This window comes from Furipterus horrens, unplaced genomic scaffold, assembly GCF_987537825.1.
Source record: "Furipterus horrens unplaced genomic scaffold, mFurHor1.1.pri manual_scaffold_11, whole genome shotgun sequence".
NCBI classification, from domain to species: Eukaryota; Metazoa; Chordata; class Mammalia; order Chiroptera; family Furipteridae; genus Furipterus; species Furipterus horrens.
Window position 1 is genome coordinate 59,600,794 of NW_028327181.1, and position 24,373 is coordinate 59,625,166.

The 24,373-nt window shown below is 49.4% G+C and overlaps 1 protein-coding gene and 1 long non-coding RNA gene across 2 annotated transcripts in view; one reads left to right on the forward strand and one right to left on the reverse strand.

Moving 5' to 3' along the window:
- Nucleotides 1-24,034, reverse strand: part of RPH3AL (rabphilin 3A like (without C2 domains)) — a 117,784-nt gene extending 93,750 nt beyond the window's left edge. The window contains exon 1 of the mRNA XM_090292952.1: nt 23,887-24,034. The gene's annotated coding sequence lies outside the window, so the exon portion shown is untranslated. The remainder of the gene's footprint in view (nt 1-23,886) is intronic.
- LOC149997896 (uncharacterized) lies at nt 1,085-3,171 on the forward strand. Its single transcript, XR_016514379.1, has 3 exons — nt 1,085-1,350; nt 1,713-1,885; nt 2,401-3,171. It is a non-coding gene; the product is annotated as an uncharacterized LOC149997896 (long non-coding RNA).
- Nucleotides 24,035-24,373: the final 339 nt, after the last annotated feature.

Consider the following 24,373-nt stretch of genomic DNA (forward strand, 5'->3'; position numbering starts at 1 on the left):
CCAGCACTGGGGTGCCACCATCATCGGAGTCCTCCTCAGAGACCTTCTCTCCAACGAGGCTAACGTATAGAAAGATGAGACTCAGCAAAGAACTTTAAACAGTGTCTCACTCCCAACCTTTAGTGTGCTGTGCTTTGTTTTGTTTTAAAACTTCTGGTGTCTTGTGAATAGCACAGTCACACTGCTGTGTGGGTGGAAAAAGCGTTACTCTGATCCAGGGAAACACTTAAAATACACTACAGCTCTGTAGCCCTGTTCCTTTATTATTATTATTTAAAAACAGTCGACCCCTAATGCGTGGGGGACGTGTTCCAGGACCTCCAGTGGCTGCACAATGTTTTTTCCCATACATACGTGCATACCTAGGATACAGTTTAATCTCTAAATTAGGCACAGTAAGCAACTAACAACAACAATAAAATAGAATGATTATATCAATATACTGTAATAAAAGTTATGTGAATGGAGTCAATCTCTTAAAATGTCCGTTGTACTGCACTCACCCTTTCACTGAAAAGGAGCACTTCAGGACTTCTCATTGGCACACCCGAACTGCTAGCACCCCTACTTTTGCGCTTTGGAGCCATTATTAAGTAAAATAAGGGTGACTTGAACACTGGCACCACGATGCTGTGACGGTCGATCTGACAACCGAGACAGTTACTAAGTGACTGACAGGTAGGTTGCGTATACAATGCAGATACATTGGACAAAGGGATAGTTCCCATCCCAGGCAGGACAGAGCAAGAAGCCACGCGACGTCATCACGCGACTCAGAATGGCACATAATTAAAAACTTATGCGTTGTTTACTTCAGGAACTTTCCATTTAATATTTTCAGACCACAGTTGACAACAACTAACTGAAACCACAGAAAGTAAAATCACGGATTAGGGGGGACCACTGTATTCTGGGAGCTTCAAGAAATGGAAGGAATGGTCTCTCTGGCCTGGAGACTGTCCTGGGTAAACTGGGTGCCCCAGCAGCCACCTGTCACTGCCTCACAGATGCTGCCGCCCCCGCTTCGGCCTGCAGAGGCCGCCACGTCTTGGGCAGTGGCTCCCAGGACTGGAAGGCCCTGAGCCTCCCTGCCGGTCCCAGAGCTGCTGGGCGCCATGCACCCCCACAGAAGCAGGGAGCACCGGAGCAGGGGTGACCACAGAAGGGAGGAGCAAGCCAGGGGACCTCAGGGTGTGAAGTCCATCTTCTGCAGAAGCTTCTGAACCAAAAGGGTGTGGAGCTGGGCAGGGGCCAGGGGTGGGGAGAAAGAAGGAGTCTGTCTGTCCTGCTCAGACCTTCCCTCCTTTATGGTGGCACAGGGGGGACCATCCAGGAGAAGGCACAGCAAACGTAAGTAGAGACACAGCAACTCCTCACAACCCCAAACAAATCGCCCCAATGAATCTCTAGGGTTGAACCCCATTTTAACCTTTGAGTCACTTCATGGTGGGGCCAGATTTGGGGGACCGATGACAAGGGAACCCCCAAACTAACATTTATGTGTCCTTTGACCCATTTGAAGGCAACTTCTTTTTATTTTTTTACTCCTCAACAGAGGACATTTTTTCATTGCTTTGAGAGAGAGAAGAAGGGCAAGAGGGCGAGGACAGTTTCTTTCTTATTCTTTTTTTAAGTTAGCCAACTCTGTGACCACCCACGGGTATTCTGTTCTGTTATTACTAAACCTAATTATTGTTTTTTCTGCTCAACAGCAGAGAGCGAGGTTAAGAAACAGAAAAGCTAACAGAGCTAACCCTGCCAGTCCGCTAACCCTTCCTGCCGGCAGTGCGGAGGGAGGGGCTTTGCAGCAGTGAGGAGGGTGGAGGAGACCCCATCAGGAGAGAAAAACCCATGAAGTCTGGCTTTAAGGCAAACTTACTGGAAGGTCAGGAACAAGTCAGTTCTCTCTCCTCGGCTTCAGTTTCCTCATTGGCACCCAAGGGAGCTGAGATGGGCAGGCGGGAGGGGCTGCCCCACGCAATTCCGATGCCTGGTTCCACCCTGTGCATTGCAGGAGGGAGGCTCGGGTGGCAGACGGGGGACTCATGAGGGATCCTGGGCAGGTGGCTGTGGCGGCTCCCCCCTGGGAGGTGGGATCTGAGCACCCCCAGCCTAACTGCCAGGTGGGGGAGGAGGAGTGTATCCCTGGTCCCCACCCCCTCACTCCAGGAGCTGCAGGGAAGACGGGCCCATGGAGTCACATGCTGCAGGTCTAGGTAGAGGACAGGATGTCACCTCCCGGGGCCTGGGGCCATGGGCACTGGCTGGCAGGGTCTTCAACGGTGCCGTTTGTGGCCGAGTGGTTCATAGAGGTGGCCCCGGGTGAGACCTCAGGCCCCTGCCCAGGGGCTGCTGGGTGCGGCTGGCACCTCAGACAGCGCTTGTCCTTTGTCCACACAGAGCAACCCGGGACAGATGGTGGGTGAGGAAGGGCAGCCCGAGGAGCCATATTTTAGGGAATTGCCAACAAAGCCAGCTTAGGCTCTCCAAACCTCTTCAGTCTGAGCCAGCCGCTGGCTCCCTGACTCACTAGGCAAGCCCTGTCCCTGGCTCCTCACACCCCCTTGACCATGGGGCTCCGCTGCCAACTCTGCTCACCACCACCCAACACACCCTGCTGGGCTCTGCTATCCACCTGGGGGGGCTCGCCCTCTGGGAGCGGGGGCCTGGGAACTCCTGAGTGCAGTGTCATGTGGTTGAATGTGGATGTGCCCTGTGCTAATAAACGCCAATCTGTCTCGGACAGAAATCAAATGATGAGGGAACAAAACAGAGGCTTAAAGAGGCCAAGGAAGAATGCAGGGAAGGAGAACCCACACGTTCCCAGGGGAAGGGGGGAACTGGCCGAGGGCCTGGAGGGGAGCAGAGGCAGCGGGCTCTGTGGGAGGAGGGCTGCAGGGAGCCTGGGCTTCCTCGGTGAGCGAGGGAGGAGGGGCACACGGGCCAGGCCTGTCTCAGAGGCCTCCCCGCTGTGAGAGAGGCTGAAGAGAGGTGTGTGCATGCGTGAGTTGTGTGTGTATGCTGTGTGTGTTTGGTGTGTGGTGTATGTGTGTGGTGTAGGGGTGTGGGGTGTGTGTGTTGTACATGCTGTATATAATGTGTGGTGTGTGTGCTGTGTGTGGCGTGTATGCTATGTGTGGTGTGTATGTCTGTGGCGTGTGTGATGTGTGTGGTGTGGTCATGTGTTGTGTGTGTCATGTGTGTATGCTATGTGTGGTTTATGGTGTGTATGGTATGTGTAATGTGTGTGGTGTATGTGATGTGTGTGGTGTATGTGATGTGTGTGTGGTGTATGTGATGTGTGTGGGGTGTGTGTGATATGTGTGGTGTGGGGTGTGTGTGATGCGTGTGTAGGGGTGGTCATGTATGGTCTGCGATCTGTATGGTGTGTATGCTGTGTGTGGTGTGTGTATATGTGTGGTGTGTATGATGTATGTGGTGTATGTGTGGTGTGTATACTGTGTGTGGTGTGTGATCTGTGTGGTATATAAGATTGTGGTGTGTGTGGTGTGTATGATGTGTGGGGTGGTAATGTGTAGTGTGTGATCTCTGTGGTGTGTATGGTGTGTGATATATGTATGATGTATGTGGGTGTGTGGTATATGTGTGTAGTGTGTATGACGTGTTGTGTGTGTGTGTTGTTAGTATGATATATGGGGTGTGTATATTGTGTGGTGTGTGTATAATGTGTGGCGTGTGTGTGTGTGTGTGTGTGTGTGCTGCGGAAGGGAAGCCAGTCCTGGGGGAGGTGGATGTTCTACCTGAGAACCGGCCCCACATGTCTTCCTTCTTTGAAGTGTTTCCATTCTCCTTCCTGGTTAGACAGCGGGCTCCCTGGGGACCCTGTGTCTCCCTTCTCTCCTGGCGCAGGGCCGGCTACACAGGTATTCAGTGAGTGTCTGTTCAGTTGAACTGATTTCAGCAGAGACAGACTTCCCCAGACAAGGAAGAATTCAGACAACAAGCAGACGTGCTCAGAGCAGCGATAGGCTCTCGTCACCCTCCGGGACTTGTCCACTCACAGGCGGTTTACTCCTTAGGATCCCAGGGGTAGCCAGCACCCAGGGGCTCTGCCTGACAGCGGAGCTGCCTCCCCCAGAGCCTGTGTGCCCACGAGGCCCCGGGTGCCACCGGCAGCCGCTGGGCGAGACAAGCCCACCGAGGCTGCAACCTCTCAAGTGCTTCTAAACCCTGCAGCACGGGGGCTCAGGGGACATGTGGGGGACAAGAGCAGGAGTTGACTGGTGATGATTTCCTGAGAAAATTTCTGGGGAGGGGGGAGGTTTGTGAGCCCAGGTAACTTTCTGAGGAAGATATGTGAAAACAAACGTTTTTATAGGAAGATCCAATTCCCATCTCCCCAAAGTCAAAAGCTCCTCACCCTGGGCATTAGCCACTGCAGGCAAATGCTGCAATCACAGCCAGTTCTGCACGGAGCAACAGCCACAGGGCACCGCAGGGCACTAGAAGGAGAGGAACCCTGAACTCACGCATCACCCACCCCTGATGAAGACTCTTCGCGTCTTAATGTACGATCTCCAAGTGTTTCTAGGTCTTTGTGGATAGATTTTAAATAAAACTGGGTTCTTATTACATACACTGTTTGCTTTCTTACTACATTGTGCTTTCTCACATTATTAAAAGTCCTCAAAAATGTGATTCTTAGTTGGGACTCAGTATTCTGGATATCTCCTGTCCTTCTCCTGTTTGGAGGCACATAGATTACTTCCAATTTTGTCCTGTTATATTCAACATGAACATGGATATCCTGGGAGATAAGTCTTTGCGCCTATCTCAGATTATTTCCTTAGGATAAATTCCCCAAAGGGAAAGGAAGTGTGTTTTTCTTCATGTATTTTTGAGACTTTTACTACAGTAATGTTCACAGCCCCTCAAAGCTCTCAGCGGCAGGTCCAAAGTGCACCTACAACTGCTCACTACAAAAAGAGTTCCTGGAGGCAACTCTGTCCCTTTGGAATAATGTATTTTCTAAGTCAGAGCTCAAAGATGGAAGAACATATCTGTAAATCTCAAATAAGTTGGTTTTAATAATGCATACAGTGTTCTAACCACTGAAGAAAAAAAAAAAAAAACGCATCCTGCCCTGGCCGGGTGGCTCAATTGGTTGAAGCATCGTCTCATACACCAACAGTTGTGGGTTTGATTCCCAGTTAGGGTGCAAACAGGAGGCACCCTAACTGGGAATCGATGCTTCTCTCCCCCTCCTCCTTCTCCTCTCTCTAAAATCAATAAAAATATCCTCAGGTGAGGAGTAAAAAAAAAAAGAAATCTTCTCTCCACAAACATTTGAGTCTACTTAAAAGAAGGCTTCTCCCCACTTAACAGACTTGTGGGCTCAGAATTGGTAAAGGGGGGCACTGGCCTTAGAGCCCCAAGTGACCCAGACCATCAGCTAACACCTCTGTAGCCCAATCTTCTTCTGTAAAAAGAGTGGGGGTCTCCACCTGCATCATGTGCTCACAGGGAGGATGAGATCGAGAGCAAACTCCTGTGAACTCCACATGGCTACCAATCCGGGAACCCAACCCCCCAAACTTACCACCACTGTAACACTGCCAGCCTGCAGCAGTCGCTAAGATGCACCAGACTTTGAAAAGATACCCAGAGGGCAAAACCACCTGCCCTGAGAGGGAGATTATATAATACATATCACAGGGTCTCTGTTTCACCTACCAGGGCCAGGAGGGGGACAACGGCAATGTCTCAGCAAGGACAGCTCCCTTTTCCTGGTGTGGTTATCTCTCCCATCTTTATACCCTGGCACTTCCCGCCTCCTTGATTTTATTTCAGGGAAACTCTCACTGATACAACTGAGCTGAGGGACCCCTGCCCCCCAGGAGGTAGTGTGGATGGACGACCCCGTGGGAAAAGAAAAAATGATACAGGGAGAATGGCCGCAGAGGCGGTGGAATGGATGGGCTGAAGGAGACAGGAGGGTCTAGGAGGGGACACCATGTGCAAAGGCAAGCACGAGTCACCAGCAAGTGTGGGACACCGAGAGGACAAAAGCATCCCCTACCTGAGCGCGGGAGGTTTCTCTGAGCCACCGAGCCCCGGTGAGTGAGATGCGTGGCCCAGCTGAGAGCAGCTGCAGACCCACAGGCTCAGCAGCACCACATAAATGCTGTAAACCAGTGAGTCTGGGGGTACTTGTTACGCAGCGTTATCCTGCCACAAGTAAGTCATGCCAATGGCATCCCAACCCTGACCTCCAAATCTGACCAAGCCCCCTGACAGAGCTGTTCAGAGTTTGATTTTCAAACCTGTGAGCAGTGGAAAGGCCAAAAGGTCAGATGGGGAGGCAAGTGGAGACCCGAGAGGGGAGCAAAGCCCACTCTGCTTCCCACCTGCATGCCAGAGCCAAAGCCCTGAGGAGGGGTCTGGGGAAGGGCTGGAGCCCTCTCAGGGGGCCTGTGTTGGCTGGAGAAGAGGCTTCCTCCCAGTGCCAACCTGAGCTGAGGCCTGGGGAGCTGCCCGCAGGGACGGCAGCGGTGACCCTTCAGTCACGCCTGCCCTGGGCGTGGGAGGGGAGAGTGGCTGCATGTTCACTATTGCCACGCTTGCCATCCCAGGTATGCAGGGGCCGGGAGAGGGGGACAGGGGGAGGGATGAGGTCTAAAGGAGGGAGAAAAAGCAGGGACAAATATAAAATACTTGCAACCAAGCCGGTGCTTCCTGAGGCTTCAAAGACACCTGTAAGAGCCGTCAGTTCTACACCCAGGTATTAATATTTCAGGGAACCCTTAGCAACAGCCCTGACATCTGCTCTGTTCCTATGATACGGGAAACAGGATAATAGCGGCAAGATAAGGTGAGCTGAGACATCAATATTTCCTCCACCTGTCACAGGCGTGCTGGGAGGATGAAAGATTCAGACAGGAAGCCTCGAGGCCTGTCTGAAACCTGAAGGAGCCTCTTGCATGTCTGGGGCTGACTATGAACAAGGCAGGGCTCCAGGGGACTCAGGAGATGAGAGGAGCCCCAGGGAAGCTACCGCCTTAGAAAGGTCCCTGGAACTCACCCTGTCAGCAGCCGCAGCCGTCCTGCCAGAGCTGCTTCTTCAGGCCCCCCCCCCCCCCTTCCCAGTCTGATTCTCCTTCGCGCCTGCCGGGACTGTGGCAAAGCTTCCCAGTGGGCCTTTGGACCTCCTGGGGCTCACCAGACTCCCTTCACTTGACAGCCAACAAAGTCATTGTCCTTCAAGCCTAGGTTAGGCCATGCTTGAAAACCCTTGCTTAGGGGCCTTCAGTGGCTCCCCACTGCCAAAACAGAGACCCCAGGCCACTCTCAGTCATCCACGAACCGGCACACACTGCCCTCCCAGGCCCGCCCGCTGCCACATGCCTCCACAGAGCTGGGGCTCCAGTCGCCAGGAACCCCGACGCACTCTGGCTGCTCAGCCTTGTCCCCAGAACATCTATGTGAAGTGCCTTTCGCTCACTGTCCACCTACAGAGGCCCAGCAGCACCTCTCCCCTGGGGCTCTCTAGCTCCTCCCCCTCAACTCCCATTCGGAGTCAACTCCCTGGTCTCCCCCCAGCACTTCATTCTGCTTTGTATCCAGGAGGACTTGACCTCAGTTACCCCTGTGAAGACTGCAGCTCTCAGGGTGCACCTCGGTGTCCCCGGGCCAGCATAGTGCCTGAAACATGCAGGTGTCCAGCACACACTTACTAACTTCCAAGGGTTCACTGCAGCCCATGGAATGACGCCCAGCCTCCCCGGCCTAGAATTTAAAGGCCCTGCGGTGTGACCTCCTACTCCTTAACCTGCCTTCCTCCCAGCCACACGCAGGGCCATGCACAGAACAGGTCTCACCTGTGACACTTGCCTTTGCAAAGTGGTTTACACCACCAACTAAAACCATGGAAAATCTAGAAAGGACTCCAGCTTGAGGAATGGTCAACAATGGCCTAAGTGGGCACAATCAATGTCAAAATGACCTGGACAGGGTGATAGCAAGATTAGGTGCAAAAAGTCGAACCAAATAGCAGACACACTCACAGCACATACGACTACGTGGCAAGTGCAGAGTCCGTGCATTACAGGAGTAGTTTGGGATTATGAGTGAATCTATTCCAGGAATCTGTTCTAAGGAGGGTTTAGTAAGAGACAGATGAGGGTACCCTACCTGTCCTCAGCCCTCTGCTCAGATGCCTCCTCTTGGGTGGGGCTCTCTAAGACACTCCAGCCCTGGCTCAGGTTCCTCAGCCTTTCCAGTTTGTGCCCTTGGAGGAGCGGTAGATCCTGGACGCCCCATGATCTATTTGGTGGCACATACCTGCTGAGTCACAGAGCTCAGCATCTGCCGCTGTCCTCAGAAGGACAAGCAGCAGCCACTTTTGGCTTCATTACCCTCATGCATTCAACAAACAGGCACCGAGCGCCAACTATGCACCAGGCACGTGCCTGGCATCTCAGTTCACTGGAGGGTGAGCAAGGGCTGTTTTCGGTGCCCCCGCAAGACCTCACGTGGCGCACAGCTAGGAGGCCTCACTTATCACTGCGGGGGCTTCTTCTCCCCGGGAAAGCAAATCCGCATCTAACACACCCATGCCGGTGGGCCCAAATCCCTGATTTTTGTTGAAATGAAACGGTTTCTCATTTCCAAGCTGAAACGCTGTGCAAAGCCTCCCACTCTTGCCCCTCTCACTTCAAGTGCCAGCCCTCCGATTCCAACAGCGCCACAGCTGCCTGCATGTCCCAGAGGCACACTGGCTCCCTTTTGTCAATTCTGAAAGGCCTGGAACAGGGCAGAAGAAGTCCTGAGTCAAGGCGACCACAGAGCTGAGGCTACACAGGGTCACCAGAACCCTGGGGAGAGAGTCAACCGGGGCACACACACAGGACAGAGGGAAGCCTCCCAGGCTGGCTGCGGGGCCCTGAGCGCTCTCCTCGGACACACGGGACTACCGCCTAGGGCCTCAGAAACAAATGACCACAAGCTGGGAGGCTTTAGACAGTTCTAGAGCCTTGAAGCCCAAAACCAAGAACCCTGCTGGGCAGGGTTCTCGCTCAAGGATCTAGGGACGTATCTGTCCCATGCTCCTCTCTCTGTTTCTGGTGTCTGCAGGCAATCCTTGGCATTCCTCGGCTCACAGCTGTGTCACCCCAATCTGTCATCTTCCCCCTGCATCCCCACATGGCCACCTCCCTGTGCTCTTTCTTCACATGGCCTTCCCCCCTCTGTGACTCTCTTCTTCTAAGGACACTTGTCATATTGGGTTAAGATGAAAGGAGATGCCAATATGACCTCATCTTAACTAATTACACCTGCAATGCTGCCATCTCCAAGTGCGGTCACATTCTGAGGTTCTGGGGGCTAGGATTTCAATATATGCTTCTGGGGGACACAGTGCACCCACTTCTACATGGGGAAAACAGAACCCAGAGCCTTACCTTGGAGGTGGGGGACGGCAAGCACAGTGGACCCCTGAGTGTGTGTGCATGGACGTTCAGCCTGTTCCAACGTGTCCCCGAGAGCGCCGGGGTGTTCAGAACCAGGGTGGGGGTTTATACCCGAGACAGGAGCTATCGTGATTCATACAAGAAGAGGAAGGACATAGGAAAACTATCTCCTTTGGTCATTGTTTGTCTTGGGAGTTCTTAGCAGGTAGGCCGCTGGATGGGAACAAATTATATCTTTATTTTCATTAGCCTACAACTGCAATGCCCTATTTCCTTTATGAGTATCAGCAGCACACCACTGTATCATCAGAACCTGTGCCCAGGTTATAAGCAGAATTTCAGCTATTTTTATATCACAATACAGAGTTGTAGATATGTCGAAATATTGTTTATGCTCAACACTATTCTTAAGTTACAATAGTTATAAGACCTACTACAAGGCTGTTTATGTAAAGCTTCATGAAGAAGCACACAGCCCTGGCTGGGTAGTTCAGTAGGTTAGAGCATCGTCTCCATACGCCAAGGTTGCAGGTTCGATCTCTGGTCAGAGCACATATAAGAATCAACCAATGAGTGCATATCTAAGTGGAACAACAAATCAATATTTCTCTTTCTCTCTTCCCCTCTCTCTCTCAAATCAATAAATTTAAAAAAAAAGAAGCAGACAAATCGCTACATCAAGTTTGTTTTTTAAAAATACATTCTTATCAACTATAAGTCAATAATAATCGGTTTCCTCTGGAACCTGTTTGTGCATTTAAAATCATTATTTTGAGAAATGTTCCATAGGATTCACGAGACTCAAAAAAGAAAGGAGGGGGCGGGATGGCCCCCCAGGACAAAAAAAAGGAACAGGAAATGGAGTTAGAGCCTGACAGAAAGGTTATCAGAAGGAAATCAAGCCTTCATGGTTAGCAGAGCCCCTGGGAGTCTCTGCTCAGAAAACATCTAAGTCCTCCCAGGGTGGGTGGCGGGGGTGGGGGTGGGGGTGGAGGGGCCGGCGCCTGGCGTGGGGCCTGCAGTGAGGGGTGTTAATGCTGTTTGTCCTTAGTGGAGAAATACAAGCCTGCTTGTGATTTGTGTGTGTCTGGGAAGTCCCAGGCAAACAGGATTTTTGCAAAGGAAATCTGATTTTAGATCAGACGTGATCTGCTTGTTGGAGGAGCCCAAGAGAAAACTCTATGAAGCGGAGAAGCCTCTGGAAGGAAGACAGACCCACCCATTCTCACCTGCTTGGTAAGGTCACCGTCCTCAGGTGTGCTGACCGGGGCAGCCCTCCAGGTCCCCAGGAGCAGCTTCCCACACCGCCGGCTCCCCTGGGGACCCTGCACAGGCCCACCAGGGCACTGGCTCTCAGGGGGCTCTGTGGGGTTCTGCCAGAGACCCCATCCTTCCTCTGCCTGCTTCCGCGGAGCCGGGGCAGGGACCCTGGCCCTGGCTGTTTGCTTAAAGCCTGCAGCCAAGGCAACTCCCAGCTGACCTAGCCTGCTATCTGCGGGCCAGCTGTCCCTGCTCGTTCATGGAAACACAAACAGACGTTTCTCTGTTCCAACTCCAAGGTTAAGTACCGCACTGCCTGGGGCCAGCTGTCAACCTCTCTGCACACTCCCTGTTCTGCTAGCAGAGGCTAAGACCCCAAACAAGTAGGGGTGCCTGCCATGAACCACCATCATGAGGGCTGCTGAGGACTCAGGCAATGGGTGGGGGCTGGGGGCATCTGAGAGCGAGAGGAGGGCACCGCCGCCAACACGTGGCTGGGCCCAGGGAAGACGAGCGGGAGAAAGGCCAGACAGAACCACCAGCATTTTGCCAGTAGTTTTCAAAGCTTTTAGGAGAAACCCACAAATTAATCATGTCTGCATATGCTCTTGACCCTGAGCTACCAAACTGGGAAGGGATAGCAGCCAGCTTTACAGGGCATGGTCCACCCGCCAGGTGCCTGCCCAGGGCTGCCACCTGAAGTTTATCACAATTCCAAGGGGACAGCATGACACCCTCTCTTCCAGAGAAGGGGCTCACACCCCACTTTTGGGAGGCAAAGCCACTCTCTCAACGCCACACAGCTGGCCCCTGGCACTCAGTTTGGCTCAACTGACCTAGCTTAGCCCAGGGATTTTCTGCCACTCTCTCTGCCTCTAAGGAACCCTGGCTTCAGCACTTGGCATCCAATGAAAGCAACAGACCAAGGGGAATTCTCCAAGTATTTATCATGCTCCCAGAACTCAGGGGTGTGCCAGGAGTTCACAGAAACTGAGACATGCAGGAATCAGCCAACCAGCAATTCTGAGAAGGCTTGGTGTCACTGGGCCGGGGCAGCCTGGAGGGCCTGCAGGGGAGGCAGGCTGGGGTGCATTTCCCAGAGCAGGCCGCGGCTGGGATTAGAGGTGCAAGGCTTATGTTATGGGCAACAGAGGCCTCTGCTACCCCGCTCAGGTGCTGCTGTTGTCCCCCTATGCCCACAGAGCAGAGAGGCATGACGGGCACAGGTCTCTGGTGGCCCTTGCTTCCCACCCTTCCCAATGCCTGACTCAGGGGCTCCCCCAGATCTCACGCAGTCACCCTATGGTTCTAAGTGGTTCCCCTGCCTCCAGGCTCCCCATACAGACTCAGTCTGCCCTGCCACCAGGTGGTATTCCAAGGGCCCAGCTCTGCTTAGACACTTCCAAATCAGGCCCAGCATCCTCACCTGGGGATTCATGATCATCCGCAGGCTGTAGCTCACCTGGGTAAATCTGTCTCCAGACAGAAATGCGTGGCACCATGCTCCATGCCCAATCCCGTGCCTCCCCCAGGCAGCCCCCGACCGCACACCCTTTGCCCAGCCTGAAGCACCTCTCCCTCCTGAATCTTCATAAAGGCTTACGCTTTACCCCTTCCTAGCACTTCCCCATTTCTGGTGGTTTCGGAAGGTGTCTGACCTCTCTCACTGGCCAAATGCTTCCTGAGAGCAGGACAGACCTTGTGCTTGGACAGTACTCAGACAGGTGCACTGGAGTAGAACTGAGAGTCCAGAAATAAACCCACCCATCTATAATCAGCTGACTTCAACAAGGGTGTTAAGACCATTCAATGGGGAAAGAAGAGTCTTCAGCAAAGGGCGTTGTGCCAACTGGGCAGCCACATGCAGAAGAATGAAGTTGGACCCTTTAGCTCACACCATCTGAAAAATTTAATTCTTTTAAAAAATATATTTTATTTATTTATCTTTAGAGAGAGGGGAACGGAGGGAGAAAGAGAGGGAGAGAAACATCAATGTGTGGGTGCCTCTCATGCACCCCTGACTGGGGACCCAGCCCACAACCCAGGCATGTGTCCTGACTGGGAATCAAACCGGCGACCCTCTGGCTCACAGGCTGGCACTCAGTCCACTGAGCCACACCAGCCAAGGCTGAAAAACTTCATTCTTAATGGATCAAGAACCTAAATGTAAGAACTAAAACTATATAACTCTTAGGAGAAAATATAAGGATAAATCTTCATGTACTCAGATTTGGAAGTGGTTTCTTAGATTATAACACAAAAACAACAAGCAACAAAAGAAAATAATAGGCAAACTTGGACTTTATCAACATCAAAACTGCACCAAACGATACTATAAAGAAGGTGAAAAGACAACCCACAGAATGGGAAAAAAATATTTGCAAATCCTGTATCTGACAAAGGCCTACAACCTAGAATATATAAAAAAAACTCTTAACAGCTCCGCAATAACAAGACAACTCAATTAAAAAATGGGCAAAGGACATGAGTAGACATTTCTCCCAAGAAAGTATACAGATGCTCAGGAGCACATGAAAAGATGCTAAACATCATTAGCCATCAGGGAAATTCCACTCAAAAGAACTGAAAACAAAAACTTGTACACGAACGTTCACAGCAACACTAGACACAACAGCCAAATGGTGGAAATGACCCAAATGTCCACCAGCTGATGAGTGGATAAACAAAAATATGGCAAACCCATACAAGGGAGTATTACTCAACCATAAAGGAGAACCAAGTACTGATTAATGCTACAAACATGGAAGAACCTTGAAAATCTTATGCGGAAAGAAGCCAGCAACAAAAGATGACACAGCACATGGTTCCATTTATCTGAAATGTCCAGGACAGGTGAATCCACAGGGACAGAAAGCAGATTAGTGGCTGCCTGGGCCTCACTGGGGAGGAGGGCAGGTAATAAACAGCTAAAGACCGTGGGGTTTCTCTTTGTGGTGTTGAAAACAATCTAAAACTGGCTGACGTGGTGGCTACACCTGCCCATGGAAATGCTGAAAACCACTGAATGGCTCACTGTAGACGTACAGTATGTGAATTATGGCTCAATAAAGCTGCGAAAAACTCAGGGGGCACAGCGGAGGATGAACCTGGGGTCTGAACAGGACAGCCAGGCACAGTCTCCAGGGGACAAAGAGCTGGCCACTTACATTTTTACCATCAACCCCTTATGGCAGGGACAGATTAACTGGAAATTAACCTCAATTAAAAAGAAACACACACAACAGATGGTACATTTGTGAAAACACTGTAGGAGAGGGGCAGGGGAAAAAGAAAGAGAAAGCAAGCAAATATGATCCAACGCTAAGAACTGCTGAATCTAGGTAAAGGGGCCGCAGGCATTCTATGTACTACCTACCTGTCCAGTTTTTCTGTAATAGTTAAAAACTTTCACAAGAAACTCAATAGCTGAGGCTCAAAAAATTTGAGCAACAAAAGAAATAATTATTGTATTGGATTATAACCCATAATTAGATAAAATATGTATCTATGAGTCCTTATGATATAAATATTTGAATAAATAAATATTAGGGGAGCGGGAAAGCTCTCTCTTTCAGAAGAGTCTGATTAATAAACGTAGAAGGAATGAAGGAACAGAAGAATCACCATTAAAATACCACTGTAGCCCTAGCTGGTGTGGCTCAGAGGATTGAGTGTCAGCCTGTCAACTGAAAAGCTGCTGGTTCAAATCCCAGTCAGGGCACATGCCTGGGTTGCAGGCCAGGTCCCCAGCTGGGGATGTGTGAGAGGCAACCAATCGATGTTTCTTTCCCTCCCTTTCTCCCTCCCTTCCCCTGTCCCTAGAACAACAGCAAAAGCACTGTGGTAATAACTATCCCAGGTGAGATCGGGGCTGGATACTAAAATCAGTAGGCAAAAGTTGGAGAAAAAACAGGGTATTTGTACAGTCTCAAAGTATCTTCCCCAAGATGTTTATTAATTACAAAAAAAAAGTAACATTACAGGGGAGAAATGGACAGATATTACCTTAACCAAACGATCAAGACTAATACCAGCAGGGATAAGACGTATGGACACAGGATGCTGTCCTTCCTGAGAAGGACACAGTATCACCCCTGTGGGAGTCTCACAAGCAACGCCCAACCACAACCCAACCATGAGAAACATCAGACAAACCCGAACTGAGGGACATTCTACAAAAGAACTGGCTGGTACTTGTCAAAAATGTGGAGGCCGTGAAAGATAAGGAAAAATGAGGAGCACTGTATTGTTCTGTAAGATGTTACCAGGGTAAGCGGGGTGGGGTGGGGTGGGGGGGTATCCAGGAACGCCATCATTTTTGCAACTTTTTTGTAAGTCTAAAATTATTTCAAAATAAAAAGCTTTAAAAATTTTCACAATTTAAAAGAAAACCGTTGTATTAAATGTGTCTGTTGTTTGGAATCACTTATACCAAGGGGTATATGATGTGACGTGGCTTGATGGGATGGTGCCTGCCGGGGGCTGGGGGCTGGGGGCTCCCCCCACCCCCACCCCCGCCGCCTGCCAGAAGCGGTAGCTGATTCCCACCTTGGAAAGGTGGGGGAGGACTCAGATGTGACGGTGGGTTCCCCACATGGAGCCTGGGCTGGAGCGAGCAGGCATGCTGAGGGAAAGATGGCAGCGTCTGCCGGGGGCTTGGCTGACTTCTGAGACAAAGGAAGGCTCCACAAAACGAAAAGAAAGAACAGTAACTTAGAATTTCACAAACGCAGCCTTCTTTGTGTCAAGCAACTTATATGGTTTACTGTTTGAAACTACTGCATTTGTATTATTTCTATACTTTAAGCTGACACGAATTAAATATTGGATGACATTTTAAATAACTTTCCAATCTACCTAGTAACTTATTTCAGCTAGTTTTGCTTTAACAGGGAGATCCTTTACCTCTCCCATTCCCCTGGCAATGAAGAGCATCTCTGCCACCTTACCACTGCCTATGTTATTAATTCATTCTCTCACGGAGAGTTGGTGGTGTGCTCACTGACCACCAGCCAGGGGCGGCGCTGACCTGGGTTCCAGGAGAGGGAAACAGAAGTGGAGTAAAGGTTAATAATAGAATCTAAGTGGCAGGCACTTGAAATTCTTTCAATTTGGCTTTATATTTAAATTCTTTCATAACACATTATTGCTTTTAAGAAGTAAAATTACAAACGGGTATTTTGGGCATTCAACCTGCAAACCCAGATCCAGAGCCTCAGTGGGAGAAAACAGGCAACAAGCCTGTGAGGCTCCACTTGCAGAAAAACGCACCCACGCCTGTTCCTTCTCCCCCACAGGTGTCTGCTGTGACAGGGCTGCCTGAAGGGGAAGCAGCAGTGAGACTTCCCTGTCATGGCAAAGGCCTGGGGCCTCTGCAGTCTCCACATAAATATTGTACATTCAGCTCTTCCAGTTCAAACCAGATCAGAAAACGGAGAGCAGCCTCTCTTTTCATTAGCCCCCGTGACTTTGGCAATGGATGCCAGGGCTGACCAAGCAGGCCCCAACCCGACCCTGTCACGAACCCCAGGTGGCCTGCTGAGGGGTTAATGAACGCTCTTCTGCCAAGTGATAAAGGGCAGTGGTTCCAAGTCTGTTCTTTGGTCACATATCAGGGTTTACACTCTGGCTGAGAATTAGTAGCTCTGTGACCTTGGCAGCTTCATTTATTTCCCTAAGCTTTAGTTGCCTGGTCTTTAAGATGAGTAGCTGACTCCTGGGGCTATAAGGAGGAATAAGTTAAATCAGTGGTTCTAAGTTAGGGTGATTTTGTCCCCCAAGGGGCATTTAGCGGCAGGGTGTGACAGGTTACAACCCAGTGAGTAAAGGCCCGGATGCTGCTAAACATTCTACAATGCACAGCTTGGCCCCCACAACATTAAATTATCCACTTGAAACTTCCAAAGTGCCAAGTCTAAAAACCCTGATTTGGATGGTACAAGTCACATCCAGCACAGGACCTGTGACACTGTGCAGGGCAGGCCTGCCACCACCACGACGATCATCATCGTCATCGTCATCATCATCACCACCATCATTGTCATCACCACCATCATCGTCATCACCACCATCATCGTCATCACCACCATCATCAACATCACCACCATCATCGTCATCACCACCATCACCACCACCACCATCACTGTCCCTGTTATCATCACCATGATCATCGCCATCAGTATTATTAGCCTTGGAATTCCCCATACCCAGAAGAGCACAGGTAGGGGGCATCCATGACTGCTGCTGTACTTTGGGTTAAGGTCTGCCCTCTGCCAAAATGCACCTTCAAGCCCCCAAGCTCACCGGAGGGAGGTGGGAGATGCGTAAGAGAGTGGCAGAGGGGGTGCCCTGTGGAAAGGCTCTGAACTGATGACGGTAAGGCCAGCGGACATCCTTACTAACTCTGCACGTGTGAGTTCCGTCCTAAGCATTCCACACGTGTGACTCATTTTACTCTCCCAATGACCTAAGGGGTCAGCTCATAGTAGAGTATCTCCCTTTCCCACCACGATCATAACCGCTGAACTGCTGCTTCCCTGGTGGGAAGAAGTAGCGCCCTGTGGTCAGTCCTGCCGCCTGCCTGACCGCTCTACAAAGAACCCTCGAAGGCACAGCTCTGTCTCCAAACAACCCACAGTGGGTGTGCATGGTTTCTGGGCCTTCCGTTCCCTGTTGTGGAGATGCCCAGAGGGCATCATTTCTGGGAGGGCAGAGGCCTGGTGAGCAGGAGTATCTGCTGGGAAGAGCACTGAGGAGAAAGGCCACATGGCCTCTAGAGGGGTGGCGGGCTATTGACAGGAACCAACCCCGAGGCCCATGTGGAAAGCAGCCAGGAGTCAGTCAGTCTAGAGCCACTGCTGGGAGGACTTTATCAACATGTCACTTGCCCGCCTGTCTGACTTTTCCTCACTGCCATCAGCAGGAACTCCCTCACACAAAACAGGCCTGGGGTTTGTCCTCAGTGAAGTCAGAATGGGGACTAGCTGGGGTGTCTAGGTTTGTAGCCAGGCCTAGAGAAACAGCAGCCCAGGGGACATGCCAGCAGAAGCAGCGCCCAAGAGGAGGCGAGTGGAAGGAGTCTTACTACAACAGAAGAGTGAGAGGTGCCCCGGGAAGGGCTGAGGCTGGGAAGTGGGTGCCTGCTGGGGCATGACAAGCCCCTGTATGCACCCCCCCCCCCCCACAACTGCACTGTAGGGACAAACGGGATTCTAGTGCACTGCGGGGTCTCAAAGGCTAGGAAACAAAGGAAACACAAAATGTCACAGAGGCGAAGTGAAAGGTATGTCTGTGCCAAGCTTGGTGCCAAGCCTATAGAGAAGCATCTTCTTTATTTTTCATAGCAGGTTGTCACACCCTCATTTCACAGGTGAGCAGACTGAGGCTCCAAGCGGTAAATGATTTACCCACAGTCACACAGTAATTGGCAAAGCCTAGGATTTGAACTCTAAGCCCAAGCTCTTAATCTCAAGGGTACCCCCACTTCTTGACACTAAAACAAAACTATGCATGTTTGGGGGCCTTTTTCCATGCTGATCACCCCAACATACACACACAATCTTTTTTCCTTATCCGTTCAGATAAGTCTGAGACAATATATAAAATTCTAAATGGGGGAAACACTGTTTTTTTCAAAAGTAAGAAAAGAAACAACCAGTTAAAAAATGGGCAGAAGATCTGACTAGATCTCACCAAAGAAGATACACAAGTGACAAATAAGCATACAAAAATGTGATGAACATCGTATGTCATTAATGAATCACAATTAAGATGAAAACAAGTGGCCAAAATGCAGAATACTGACAATAGCAAATGCTGACAAAGATGTGGAGCAACAAACTCATTCGTTGCAAAATAGTACAGACACTTTGGAAGGAAGTATCTTACAAAACTAAACACACCCTTACCATATATCCAGCAACTACTCTCCTTGGTATTTACTCAAGGAGTTGAAGACTCATGTCCACACAAAAAAGGGCTCACCGATGTTTATGCCCATTTTATTTATTATTGCAAAATTGGAACAAGAGAAGAGATGCCCTTCAGTAGCTGAATGGATAAACAAACTGTGATACATCCAAACAGTGAAATAAATTCAACAATAAAAAAGAGCTCTCAACCCATGAAAAAACATGGAGGAATCTTTTTTTTTAAGTATATTTTATTATGTTGTTACAGTAGTCCCAATTATTTTCCCTTTGCTACCCTCTGCCCAGTACTCCTATTCCCTCTCCAGCAATCCCACCCCTCTTAGTTCATGTCTATGGGTTGTGCATGTAAGTTCTTTGGCTTCACCCTTTCCTACATTATTCTTGACATCCCCCTATTTTGTACCAACCAATTATGCTTCTTAATCCCCGCACCATTCCCTCATTTCTCCCCCTCCCCCTCCCAGCTGATAACCCTCCAAATGATCCCCATACCTAAGATTCTGTTCCTATTCTGCTTGTTTGCTTAGTTGGATTTTGTTTTTATTTTTTAGATTCAGTTGTTGATAGTGGTGAATTTGTTGTCATTTTAATGTTCATAGTTTTGATCTTCTTTTTCTTAAGTAAGTTCCTTCAACGTTTCATAAAATAATGGCTTGGTGATGATGAACTCCTTTATCTTTACCTTTTCTGGGAAGCACTTTATCTGCCCTTCTATTCTAAATGATAGCTTTGCTGAATAGAGTAATCTTGGTTGTAAGTCCTTGCTTTTCATCACCTTGAATACTTCTTGACAGTCCCTTCTTGTCTGCAAAGTTTCTTTTGAAAAATCAGCTGATAGTCTTATAGGCACCCCTTTGTAGGTAACACTCTGCTTTTCTCTTGCTGCTTTTAAGATTCTCTCTTTATCTTGAGCCTTTGGCATTTTAATTATGATGTGTCTTGGTGTGGTCCTCTTTGGGTCTAGCTTCTTTGGGATTCTCTGTGCTTCCTGGACTTGTATGTCTATTTCCTTCACCAAATTTGGGGAGTTTTCCTTCATTATTTTCTCACATAAGCTTTCAATTTCTTGCTCTTCCTCTTCTCCTTCTGGCACATCTATGATTCGGATGTTGGCACGTTTAAATTGTCCCAGAGGTTCCTAAGCCTCTCCTCGTTTTTTTTCAATTCTTATTTCCTCATTCTGTACTGGTTGACTGTTTTTTTCTTCCTTATGTTCTAAATCATTGATTTGAAGCACAGTATCCTTCCCTTCACCATTGGTTTTGTGTGGATTTTCCTTTGTTTCACTTAGCATACCTTCACTTCTTCTCTTATGCATTTGCCATACTCAAGCATATCAGTCAAGCCTGTGAGCATCTTTATCACTAGTGTTTTGAACTCTGCGTCTGTCAGGTTGACTATCTCCTCATCTGTGAGGTTGGCTATCTCCTCATCACTTAGTTCTCCCACTGGAACCTTGATCCATTACCCCTTTTGGGCCATACCTCTCTGTCTCCTCATCTTGACAGGTTCCTGTGTTTGTTTGCCTCTGTGTCTTAAGCAGAGCTGTCGCTGACATGGAGGAATCTTAAATGCATATGGGTAAGTGAAAGAAGCCAATCTGAATGGCTGCATACTGTATGAGTCTAACTTTTACAGTCCAGAAAAGATAAAACTATGGTGATAGCAAAAAGAGCAGAGGTTTGGGGGTAGAGACAGGCAAGGATGAACAGGTGGACTACAGGGAATTTTTAGAGCAGTGACGCTATTATTCTATATGATACTGTAATGGAAGATACATGTCATTATACATTGGTCAAAACCCACAGAATGTACAGCACCAAGAACCCCAAATGTAAACTATGGACGTTAGTTAACAATAATGTATCAATATAGGCTCATCAGTTGTACCAAATGCACCACATTAGTACAAGATGTTAATAATGGGAAACGGGGGGAGGTAAGGGAGTATTCAGGATGCCTGTACTTTTCACTCAATTTCTTCTATAAACCTAAAACTTACTTTTTAAAAAAGTCAAACACTATCAATGCAATGGGAAAAGAATTTAATTTTCTTCTACAGAGAAAAAGAATCTGGTGATACTACTAATATGACATTTGTATAATGTGTCATGCCCTTCAAAATGTTTTTGTGTCGATTAACGATTTGATCTCATTATTGCCATTAGCAAATGCGGAAGGCATGCCTTTATTCCCCTGATGTCCTGTCCGTCCCCACCACGTGGAGCTCACAGGGGACACAGCCTAGTACAGAAAACTGAAAGGTCAACAAACACCAGCTCTTGATTCTTTTTCTTCATCGCATGTATCACAACTGGCATGTGTACATTTATTTCTTTGTTGAGTTGTCAATCTCTGTAAGGTCCACAGGGACACGGGCCGCCTCTGTTTTCTTTGCTGTGAATACTCAGTGCAGGTTGCACAGGAAAAGGATGAATCCTGGATGAATCGGATGCCGGCTCTAACAAATGCGGAGACTGTACGAAGAATAGCGAGAGCAGAGTGAAGGCGCAGTTAGGATGTCTCTCTGCAGCAATCCCAGAGGGCTTCAAAGAGGAGAGTCTGGTGGAAGGCTAAAAGGAAAAAGTAGGAACTTGGCAGGCATTAGGCAGGCATTCCAGGAACAGAGTGCTCCTGGCAGACCTGCCAGAAAGGAAGAGGCCTCTCGGAATTTTAGAGCTGGAAAGGAACTCAGAACAGTTAGCTAAGGTCACAGGCAATTAGACACAAAGCTCCTGGGCACCAACTCAGGGTCCATGAGATCTGAGCCCTGGGACCTTCTGGGAGCTCATGAGCACAGCCAAGTGCACCTTCATTCTCCAGTTTTCACCCAAGTAATGCTAATGACAGATAAGAGTGAACACAGACACCCCCTACCCCTCCACACACATCCCCCAACATCCAGGGCCACTAACAGCCAGCCCAGAGGCGAAATGCCTCCGATGTCATTCTGCGCCATGTACATTATTTCAAAACAATGCTTCTCATCCACCCTAAGTGACACCTTCCCAGAAGTGTCTTCCAGTAAAATTATGTTCAGAATTATGCAAACTCCAGTTTTATGTAATAGTAGCAGTAACAGAAACTAACACACAGCACCATGCAAGCATCGTAACTCAGGTAATCCCCCCACAATACTGTTGGGGGCTGTCAGTACCCCCATTTTACAGAGGCACCCCAGTACACTGCAGGACGCAGCCCCACGCCCAGACAGGGGAGATCGGACAGCGAGTTGCTTCTCCCAAGTTGCATATCTTGTCCAGTCTCATGCCTACAGACAAAACCAGTGTGTGAGTTTGGAACCAGGCTCTGCTCATTCCAACTGTACAATTGTGGGACTAATGTCCCCATAGCCTGTGTCCTTTTGTGCATCATGGCGGTAAGTACACCTTCCTCAAAAGATCTGTCCAAGGTGAACTCTGATAACAGAGTAAAAGCACCAAACACAGTGCCTGGCACACAGTAGACCCTCAAAGGGGGAAAAAAAACCCTGTTTTTTCAACCAAGCCTATCTCTGAACACCTGGTGAACTTCTCTGCACTAGAAGGAGGAAAGGGGAGAGTTTAAAAAAAAAAAAATCTGAAGCCCACATGGTCGCAGGCCCCATTGATGAATGAAATCTGGGCCGGAGGCCCTCAGCCAAGCTGCCTGGGTCAAACCTGGGGCAGGAAACTGCGTGCTTCCTTCTCCTGCAGGAACTCCGTGCACTGGCAGAGAGGAGCTTCCTTCAGCTGACCCACCCACTTCCCCCAGAACATTCCACACTTGGCCAGGAGACACCAGGAAGAGGCCAATGGGCCCAGCTGGGAAAGATGGGCTCCTCCCTTGCAGGCCACCTCTGACCTGCACCCTAGCCCAGCTTCCACCGCCTCCCACAGGGAGACCCAGGCTCGGCTCATCCGCCCCAGACCTGCCTCTCTCCAGGGTTTCTAGGCTGCCTGCTGGAGCCAGTGGGAGACAGGCTGGGTAGCTGGGCTGCTGGTCCTCAGCCATGGGCCTCTTTTGGCCTCTTATACTCTTTCCTTAGGCCCCTGAATGGTTATCCTGCTTCTAGACTGGGTACCCACTGCAAATAAATGAGTCTACTCAAGGTCAGTCACATAGCACTCTCCTCCTCAAGCACCTTCAATGGCTCCCATGTGGCCTCTGTACTATTTATTAGTTACTATTTTCCTTTAAATCAACTCACTATTTTAATTCAATGTATTTTTCAAAGGAAAATTTATATAGCCACCTTAAATAGAAAACCATATCATCTGCCACAAACACAAGGCAAGTAAGAAAAAAGTTATGTTCTAACATACACGGAAATAAACACATAATCATTAAAATGTTTTAAATGCTTATATTTATAATATACTTAATATTATTGTATAATATACTTCAAATCCTCTCACACTCTAAGAAATGCTGTCTTGGCACTTTATTATTATTTTAAAGATTTTATTTATTTACTTTTAGAGAGAGGGGAAGGGAGGGAGAAAGAGAGGGAGAGCAACATCAATGTGAGAGACAAACATCGACTGGTTGCCTCTCATACCCGCCCTGACCAGGCAGACCACCCCCTGCAACTCAGGTGGGTGTCCTGACTGGGAATCAAGCCGGCGACGTTTTGCTTTGCGGGACGATGCCCAACCAACTGAGCCACACCTGTCAAGGGAGCACTTTATTTTTACCTCCTTCTGGCCCTTGTTTTTCTGGCCCTGTCTCACATCGTCTGGGTACTTGTCATAATCTTGTCCTGGTTGATCCCAAATAGCACTTGGGGGCACAGATCCTGCAGTCCCTCTTCTGGGGCCTACACATAGCATGACATGCAATAAAAATATTTATGGAACAGAATGTTCCAATTTGCTCAGTCATATTAACACGGCTCCATTCTCTGCCAGTCCCTACGCCCATCTGCTGTCTGACTTTCCACCCCAACACCCTCGCCCTCCGCGCTACCCCCAAACCAACCCCTAGCCACTGAGATCCCTCGGAGCACCGCAAAGAAAGTACAGAAACTGCCAAGGAGGTGCCTGGCACCCTCCCAGATCTTCTCAGACCCCTGCAGCTACTTCCTCTGAAGCAGCAGGACCAAGGGCAACGGGGAAAAGCAACTCTCTAGTCAACCATTAACTAGTGCTCTTCCAGGGGAGACACACACCCTGCCCACGGAGTTAGCAAAGTTCTGGGAAAGCCCTGTATGAACTGGGCTCCTGGCTCCAGGCCACACAAAAGTCACCTTTCGGTCCCCTCAGAGCCAGAGACCCCCAAACACCTACCAGGAACTGAGGGGGGCTTCTCCCGGGCCTGCCCCTGCTGGTGCCCCAGATGGGAGGAGTTGGTCACTGTCCCTCCCACCACACAGTTGTCAGGGGCGACCCTGATGAGGATCTGAATCACTCAGACTTGAGTCAATAAATGCAGCCACTGGGAAGGCCCAGCTGGAGCCAAACCCAGGCCTGGATTCTCCGTGGTGGATGGATGCCCGTCCAAGGCCAGCCCACGGCCAGCTGTGGTGACCAGGTCCCCTGACAATGCAGACACAGGATGTTTCTTATTAGACGTTTTTTATTCTCCGTTGGGAACGTTTGCATTCTTTTTGGTGGGTTTTTTTTTTTGTGTGTGTTTTTTTTTTTTAAGTCTGGCCACTTTTATGACTTTCGAGGATTTTGTTAGAAAGGGTACATTTCATGGGGAGGTATCCAAAATATTCATTCCAGGCAGCAGACATGCACGGGACAGCAGCATCTCATAACTTCCTAGAAC